Here is a 9,469-nt window from a genome sequence, read left to right as displayed (position 1 = left end):
TTTGTAAAGGTTTTAATTTCTCTGTTAAATCTGAATGAGATCCTTGCTGGGTAGAGTAATCTTGGTTGTAGGTTTTTCCCTTTTATTACTTTAAATAAGTCCTGCCAGTCCCTTGTGCCTTGCAGAGTTTCTGCTCAAAGATCAGTTGTTAACCTTATGGGGATTCCCTTGTAGGTTATTTGTTGTTTTTCCCTTTCTGCTTTTAATATTTTTTCTTTGTATTTAATTTTTGATAGTTTGATTAATATGTGTCTTGGCGTGTTTCTCCTTGGATTTACCCTGTATGGGACTGTCTGTGCTTCCTGGACTTGATTGACTACTTCCTTTCCCATATTAGGAAGTTTTCAACTATAATCTCTTCAAATATTTTCTCAGTCCCTCTCTTTTTCTCTTATTCTTCTGGGACCCCTATAGTTCGAATGTTGGTGCACTTAATGTTGTCCCTGAGGCCCCTGAGACTGTCCTCAATTCTTTTCATTCTTTTTTCTTTATTCTGCTCTCTGGCAGTTATTTCCACCATTTTATTTTCCAGCTCACTTATCCATTTTTCTGCCTCAGTTATTCTGCTATTGATTCCTTCTAGAGAATTTTTAATTTCAATTATTGTGTCGTTCATCATTGTTTGCTCTTTAGTTCTTCTAGGTCCTTGTTAAACGTTTCTAGTATTTTCTTCATTCTATTTCCAAGATTTTGGATCATCTTTACTATCATTACTCTGAAATTCTTTTTCAGGTAGACTGCCTATTTCCTCTTCATTTGTTTGGTCTGGTGGGTTTTTACGTTGCTCCTTCATCTGCTGCATATTTCTGTCTTCTCATTTTGCTTAACTTACTGTGTTTGGGGTCTCCTTTTTGTAGCCTGCAGGTTTGTAGTTCCCATTGTTTTTGGTGTCTGCCCCCAGTGGGTAAGGTTGGTTCAGTGGGTTGTGTAGGCTTCCTGGTGGAGGGGACTGGTGCCTGTGTTCTGATGGATGAGGCTGTATCTTGTCTGTCTGGTGCACAGGACTGCATCCAGTGGTGTGTTTTGGGGTGTCTGTGAACTTACTATGATTTTAGGCAGCTTCTCTGCTAATGGGTGGTGTTGTGTTCCTGTCTGGCTAGTTGTTTCACATGGGGTGTCCAGAACTGTAGCTTGCTGGTCGTTGAGTGTAGCTGGGTCTTAGCATTGAGATGGAGATCTCTGGGAGAGCTCTCGCTGATTGATATTACGTGGGGCCAGGAGGTCTCTGGTGGTCCAATGTCCTGAACTCGGCTCTCCCACCTCAGAGACACAGGCCTGACACCTGGCTGGAGCACCAAGACCCTGTCAGCTACATGGCTCAGAAGAAAAGGGAGAAGAAAAAAGAAAGAGGGACTTCCCTGGTGGCGTAGTGGTTAAGAATCTGCCTGCCAATGCAGGGGACACAGGTTCGAGTCCTGATCCGGGAAGATCTCACATGCCATGGAGCAACTAAGCCCGTGAGCCACAACTACTGAGCCTGCGCTCTAGAGCCCACGAGCCACAACTACTGAAGCCCACACGCCACAACTACTGAAGCCTGCTTGCCTAGACCCCATGATCCACAACAAGAGAATCCACCATATTGAGAAGCCCGTGCACCGCAATGAAGAGTAGCTCCCACTCACAGCAACTAGAGAAAGCCTGCATGCAGCAACGAAAACCCAACGCAGCCAAATATAAATAAATAAAACAAATAACTTTATTTAAAAAAGAAAGGAAAATAAAATAAAGTTATTAAAATAAAAAATTATTATTAAAATAAAAAAATTTAGGGCTTCCCTGGTGGCGCAGTGGTTGAGAGTCTGCCTGCCAATGCAGGGGACACGGGTTCGTGCCCCAGTCTGGGAAGATCCCACATGCCATGGAGTGGCTGTGCCCATGAGCCATGGCCGCTGAGCCTGCACATCCAGAGCCAGTGCTCTGCAATGGGAGAGGCCACAACAGTGAGAGGCCCGTGTACCGCCAAAAAAAAAAAAAAATTAAGAAATAATAAAAAAAGAGAGCAACCAAACCAATAAATAACTCCACCAATGATAACAAGCACTGAAAACTAAGATAAACATATAAATCAGAAACTAGTTAGTCGCATATAGCAATCCCCAAGTCTACAGTTACTCCCAAGGTCCACCACCTCAATTTGGGATGATTTTTTGTCTGTTCAGGTATTCAACAGATGCAGGATAAATCAAATTGATTGTGGAGATTTAATCCGCTGCTCCTGAGGCTGCTTGGAGAAATTTCCCTTTCTCTTCTTTGTTTGCACAGCTCCTGGGGTTTAGCTTTGGATTTGGCCCCGCCTCTGCATGTAGGTCGCCCTCAGGTGTCTGTTCTTCACCCAGAGGAGGTTAAAAGAGTGGCTAATTAAGGGGCTCTTGCTCACTCAGGCCGGGGGGAAGGAGGGGTACGGAATGTGGGGCGAGCCTGCTGTGGCAGAGGCCAGCGTGATGTTTCAACAGCCTGAGGTGCACTGTGTGTTCTCCCGGGGAAGTTGTCCCTGGATCACGCAACCCTGGCAGTGGCGGGCTGCACAGGCTCCCGGAAGGGGAGGTGTGGATACTGACCTATGCTTGCACACAGGCTTCGTGGTGGCTGCAGCAGCAGCCTTAGTGTTTCATGCCCGTCTCTGGTGTCTGTGCTGATAGCCGTGGCTCGTACCCGTCTCTGGAGCTCATTTAGGCAGTGCTCTGAATCCCCTCTCCTCACGCACCCCGAAACAACGGTCTCTTGACTCTTAGGCAGTTCCAGACTTTTTCCCGTATTCCCTCCCAGTTAGCTGTGGCACACTAGCCCCCTTCAGGCTGTGTTCACGCAGCCATCCCCAGTTCTGTCCCTGGGTTCTGACCTCCAACGCCTGAGTCTTAGCTCCCAGCCCCCATCCGAGCAGACAAACCTCTCAGGCTTCTGAGTGCTGGTCGGCACTGATCCTCTGTGTGGGAATCTCTCCACTTTGCCACCTGCATCCCTGTTGCTGTGCTCTCCTCCGTGGCTCTGAAGCTCCGCCCCCCCCACCAGTGCCCATCCCCTGTCTCTGCCAGTGAAAGGGCTTCCTAGCATGTGGAAACTTTTCCTCCTTCACAGCTCCCTCCTAGAGGTGCAGGTCCCATCCCTATTCTTTTGTCTCTGTTTTTCCTTTTCTCTTGTGCCCTACCCTGGTACCTGGGGAGTTTCTTGCCTTTCGGGAAGTCTGAGGTCTTCTGCCAGCATCCAGTAGGTATTCTGTAGGAGTTGTTCCACATGTAGATGTATTTCTAATGTATTTGTGGGGAGGAAGGTGATCTCCACATCTTAGTCCTCCACCATCTTGAAGGTCCTCTCTTTTTTTTTTTTAAACAAACTATTTATTTTTAAAATTCTTTTTAAAAAATGTATTTATTTGTTTATTATCTTTGGCTGTGTTGGGTCTTTGTTGCTGCGCACAGGCTTTCTCTTGTTGTGGTGAGTGGGGGCTACTCTTTGTTGCAGTGTGTCGCCTTCTCATTGCAGTGGCTTCTCTTGTTGTGGGGCACAGGCTCTAGGCATGAGGGCTTCAGTAGTTGTGGCTCACGGGCTCTAGGGCACAGGCTCAGTAGTTGTGGGGCATGGGCTTAGTTGCCTCGTGGCATGTGGGATCTTCCCAGACCAGGGCTTGAACTCATGTCCCCTGCATTGGCAAGTGGATTCTTAAACACTGTGCCACTAGGAAAGTCCTGAAAAGTTTGTTTTTAACTACTGCTGGCTCTAAAATGACCAGAAAAGCATCAAGTCTGGTACTTAGTTATTTCACAGACCTCATCACTGTTAGTCTGAATAAATAACCTCTTAGATATTCTAAGTGGGACCTAGGAGGATATATCTATTTAATGAAAGAGAAATGGAAGGTTTTGAAATAATTTACTGATTTGGGGAGTGTCATCAGTGTCTTCTTGGGACCATCCTCTTAGCCATTAGGAACACACAGAGCACATAACAGGCACTCAACAAATCATCATAGGCTAATGAGTGGTGTCCACTGAGGTAGAGCTTCTCTGGAGGTGCTCTCCACATCTCTGCTGTGGGAGGATTCCCACTCTAGATTCCATCCCCAGTCCTGCTATTTTGTACCACTGTAACACATATGTAAACATGTTTTGCAGACTCCATAGGGCTTACAGTGAGGCAGTAACTCAGCCTTAGAGTGGTCAGAAAACATCATCCCTGATCCACATACAAACTTTGGAGGAGTCCCAAATCCTCTAGAATACAGTGCTCTACCTGTAAGAAGTCTTGGGGGAGCTGACGCCCCAGGCACACACCTCCTGAGGAGCCCAAACACCCAGAGTTACCTTCGGTCAGCAGCTGGAGGACTCTTAAGCAGCAGACAGATTCTATCATAAACTCAGGGCTTTGCTGAGAACATCACAGATTCTGGGGAGGTCAGCATTGGGATCAGGGATGCCCTTAACCTGGAAGGGCTGTTTTGTTTTCAACTTAGGAGAAATTGTGGTGATCAAAATAGCTCATTTCCAGTGCCACCTTAATGTCTCCATTTCTTTTTCACAATCTCACTCTCCCTATTACTCATTTTATCTTTCTTAGCATTTATATACACATGTTTAACTAAAACAGATACTTTTTTTTTTTAACCTCCTGTACCAGTCAGGACAAGCTAAGTTTGTCTTTAGAACCAAAATTCCCTGAATCTCAGTGGAATAACATGCTACCAGACTGCTTATTTTTCACTCACTGAACCTGGCCAGTACAGGATAGTAGGAGGTCTCTGCTTAGCTCTGTCTTTCACAGACCCAGGAGACATAGGTGACTTCTCAACCAATACTTCCATTATAACAAAGGCAAGGCGAAGAGAACATGGCAAACCACATGCTGGGGTGTGAAGCATCAACCCAGAAGTGACACATGTCATTTTCACTCATATTGCTTTGGCCAAAGTAAGTCATATGGCTGTTCCTAACTTTAAAGAGATCTTCTCTATTGCATTGGCTTTGCCTATGATGGAGTGTTGGTTGGAATTTTCCCTTTTGGACTAAGGCTTGGCTCTTTGGTCCCATCCTTGGTGGGGCTTTGGTTGAGAATTTCCCTTTCTGTGGCTAGGGAAACTGCACCAACTCCCAGAGACTGTTCTGCATTGCATTGGTTTGCTGTTTGCTTGCTATTTGACAACACCAGCTGTGAATAATTACGTATGGGTGATCAGAGTTCTGTTCCATCTTGTAACCCCCTGTGGTGTATTTTACAAAACTGGGAGATCTTCAGCTATGCTCCCATGAATCAAAGAAAATGGTATTTTATTGTAACCCTGCTTGGCCTCAGTACTCCTTGGGATCTGGAGAACAATGGCCCCTAATGGTGCTTTAAATTATAACACCATCTTTCAACTAGAACTGTTTTGTAGAAGGAAGGAAAATGGGATGAAATTCCTTATGTATAGGCTTTTATGCTATTGTATCAAAGTGAGCCTTTTGGAATTGGTTTGGCTTTTATCTTAGGTGTGTGCTTCAGTGTCTTGGTACATGAGTACTAATCTGAATCCTGTTCTCTCTTCCAGGTTTTGACCTTCATTAGGGGGTCCTAGTAACTTGAATGCTGATTTAATTTCATCTGGAAGTGAGACATGTGAATGTGAGTGAGTGACATGTATGATTGTAGATGATCTACCTGGGTTCTCAGGAACTTTAATCATCTGTAATCCCTGAGACTAAAGAAAAAAAAAAAAAGAGGCCTTTTAAACTCAAGCAGGAAAACTGTGAGACCTCTGTCTGTGTCTATATAGATGTATGTATTTGTGTACATTATAAATAAGATGTGTCTCTGCCTCCAAATGGCATTGCCAAGATAGGTTTGTGGATGAATTCATTTAATTGGCTTAAAAGGATTAAGCACTTACAAAAATTCTCATAAATATAAAAGAAACTGACCAGAATAAATTTCAGGTTCACATGATCTGGGAAATATTCAATATTAAATTAATATATGGTATTAAAGCTAACTTAAGCTTGTTGGTTTGATTAATATAGATGTCTTTAGAGTCATCAATATTAAGAATAATACTTATACTATACTTACGTTTACTGGAAGTCAAATATATCTGTTGCAATTTGTCAGCAAGGAAAATAACTTGATATTGTGGACAAAGAATGTCACCCGCCCTACCAGTAAACAAAGGATGTTGTGGCCATCAAGCCATCAGCCACTGTGGCCACACCCCTCCCCCACCAAGGTGCACCCTGAGGGGATTCAGAATGGAGGAAAACAGGATACTGGCCCTAGATAGTTAAGGTGCATATCAAAGGAACAATTTCATTAAGCCCAGACTCTTGAATCTTCCCATACATAGGAAACCTCTAAATTCATTAACTTGAGATGTCTGGTTTTTCTTTAATTAGCAGTAATCTTTTGATGTTCAACTACCTGTTTTTTCTTTTGTTTTTTGTTTTTGTTTTTGTTTTTTGCAAAACACCTATATATGCTGGCTCCTCTTTTGCCTCTTTGGAACAGTCCCTCAGAGCAATCTGAGAGGCTTTCCCAGGATGAAGACTTCAAAAAGTCTCCCCTGATTTTGGTAACTTGAAACTTTAGTTTTGTTAAATTAAATTAAATGATAGGAATTTATGGAAAATCTAGGTCATTTCAAATAGATAAAATACTGGAACATTAATTGCTAAACAGGTCTGAGTTTACCTACCTTTGCCTTCTTACAAGAGGAAAACTAAAACATAAGTTCCAATTAGGAAATGCTGGTATGACAAACAGTTCACAATTACTTGATTCTTGGTTTTTGCTAGAGATTAAGATTTTTAAGGGTTAACATTATAATATGAAGCTACTAAAATAATAAGGGAAACATTTCAGTATTCCAGGAAAGTACGATATGTGTTTTCAGTAAAAGAATGTATGAGGAATGGAAATGCATTTTGTTAAAGGAAAAAAACAGTAGTTTTGTCCTAGAGCTGGTTGTTTCTGAATGGAAAAGAAAATAAAATCCAAAATAATATGGATACAAAAAGTTGTAGAAGGTTTGTGAAAAGGAACACTGAGAAAAAAGTTTTGTACATGGTCAGGATTGGCTCAGATTGGATTAAATTTAATTAGGTAAATGGATTTTGTTATTAAGAGTAGGCTGGTGCAAGACTGGATTTGGTTTCTCTCTGTTAAGAGAACAAAGTTTTCTTTTCTTTTTTTTTTTTGCGGTACGCGGGCTTCTCACTGTTGTGGCCTCTCCCATTGCAGAGCACAGGCTCCGGACGCGCAGGCTCAGCGGCCATGGCTCATGGGCCCAGTCGCTCCTCAGCATGCGGGATCTTCCTGGTCCGGGGCACGAACCCATGTGCCCTGCATTGGCAGGCGGACTCTCAACCACTGCGCCACCAGGGAAGCCCAACAAAGTTTTCTTAGAACGGTAAGCCTTCTCAGGTTATACTGTATGGGTAAATATCATTAATATAGACATTTTAGAAATTACATGAAATTTCTAAAATTTGGATATGTCCTGATATATAGTGTTATTGTTACCCCCAAACTGGTTTTGCCTCTTGGTGGGTGTCAAACCAAGCCAAATATAGGGAGAAGGATGGCTTTACCACTTGCAGCAAGTAAGGAGAACACTGGGGTCTTTCCCAAAGCAGTGTCTCCCCAGCAGCAAAATTGGGGCAGTTTTAAGCTAAGGGTACATGCATATTCACGAAGGGGCTTGAGCAGAGGAGAGTTCAGCATTGAATTGGGGACAAGTTCAACCAAGTCCAAGCTTTAGTTGACTGAACTCACAAGGGTCAGAAAAAGTCATCATCATCCCTTAGGTTCCAATTGATTCTGTGACTGAGTGCCCAAGGGGGGTTTAAATTCTGCAAAACAGCTCAAGAAAGTGCTTCAGGCTAGCCTTTACCATGGAAACAGAACTGGGAGTCTTTACAACTGATTTATCTTTGTTATTGTTACTTCTCTTGCCTGATAACAGTTCTTTTGTTCCCTTAAGATCATTATTACTGAGACCTGTTCAAGAGCAAGCATTGTTGCCAGGTTTAGATCACAAAATGGCTTAGGCCTAAAACGGCTTCTCTTATGTCAAATAACTGATTCTTTTTTCTCCAGGGACCCCCTAACCTATCTGCTAACATTATCAGTCATTATTCTAGTTATTATCTTAAAATGTTGTGTGTCACAGCACTAACAAAGTTTCTTTGTCAATTACATCATAATCAGGTGCTTAACTGCCTTTTAAAGTCTTGTCATGTATAGACAGTTATTATTGTACTCTGATGCTTTTGCAAAAGTGCTTCATCTTCTAGAAAATTCATAGGAAGGACTTTTGGACAAGCACAGTTTCTGGTAAATTTCAGATCATACTGCCGAACTGGGTAAGAAATTAAAGAATCCTAATGGAAAATCTGATGGCTTCATAAAACTATTAACAAAAGAATTGCTTACTCAGTGAACTGATGAATATGGTTATAATTTTCATGGTTTTCGTCTGGAATATTATTGGTTTTGATCTGTGTTTTCCAGATATAAGAAAACCCTTCCCCTCATGCTAATTATGACTTAAAGCAATTTGGTAAATTACCCCTCTGTAAGTAGAACTAAAACATTTATCTTTTCTCTCTACCTGATCCATCCAGAAATCGGAAACTCTTAGGTTCTGAACAGATTTATCAGGTGAACAAGAAAGGCCTCCTGGCAGGTACAGGAATCTTGATATTTTGGGGAACTCTAGGGGAGAGAAGTTCACCCAGGCAGAATCTAATGGCAAGTCCTTGGCATGATTTTCCCGGCCTTGAGAGGCCTATTAAAAGTTGTCTGAACAAACATATGGACACCAAGGGGGGAAAGTGGTGTGGCGGGTGGTGGTGGTGTGATGAACTGGGAGATTGGGATTGACATATATACACTAATATGTATAAAATAGATAACTAATAAGAACCTGCTGTATAAAAAATAAAAAAATAAAAAATAAAAAAAGGCTTCCCCGGTGGCACAGTGGTTGAGAGTCTGCCTGCCGATGCAGGGGACACGGGTTTGTGCCCCGGTCTGGGAAGATCCCACATGCCGCGGAGCGGCTGGGCCCGTGAGCCATGGCTGCTGAGCCTGTGCGTCCGGAGCCTGTGCTCTGCAACGGGAGAGGCCACAACAATGAGAGGCCCACGTACCACCAAAAAAAAAAAAAAAAAAAGTTGTCTGAGACTCCTTATGCAAAGTTCCAGTACAGCCAGTATAAAAAACCCTATGTGACCAATTAACCAGACTTATTTGGTAAACAAGTTAGTCTTAATTCGGCTATATTTGGTAAAAGTGAGGGTAATTTTAGAAAGAAAAAGATGATGTTTCAATGGATATTAAATTCTAGTTCTGTTACTTGAGGTCTGTATTTACTCTCTAAGACTCACCTCCCAGATAACTCACCTCCCAGATATATAACAATATGTCTTTGAGTTCTTCGGTAGGAACTAAGGCCCCCACCCAGTTCCTGAAGGAACGTAACTTCAGGCTGAGCACAAGATTC

The sequence above is a fragment of the Mesoplodon bidens genome (assembly GCF_964165515.1).
Source record: "Mesoplodon bidens genome assembly, chromosome: 16".
Lineage (NCBI taxonomy): Eukaryota > Metazoa > Chordata > Mammalia > Artiodactyla > Ziphiidae > Mesoplodon > Mesoplodon bidens.
This window is presented reverse-complemented; position numbering follows the sequence as displayed.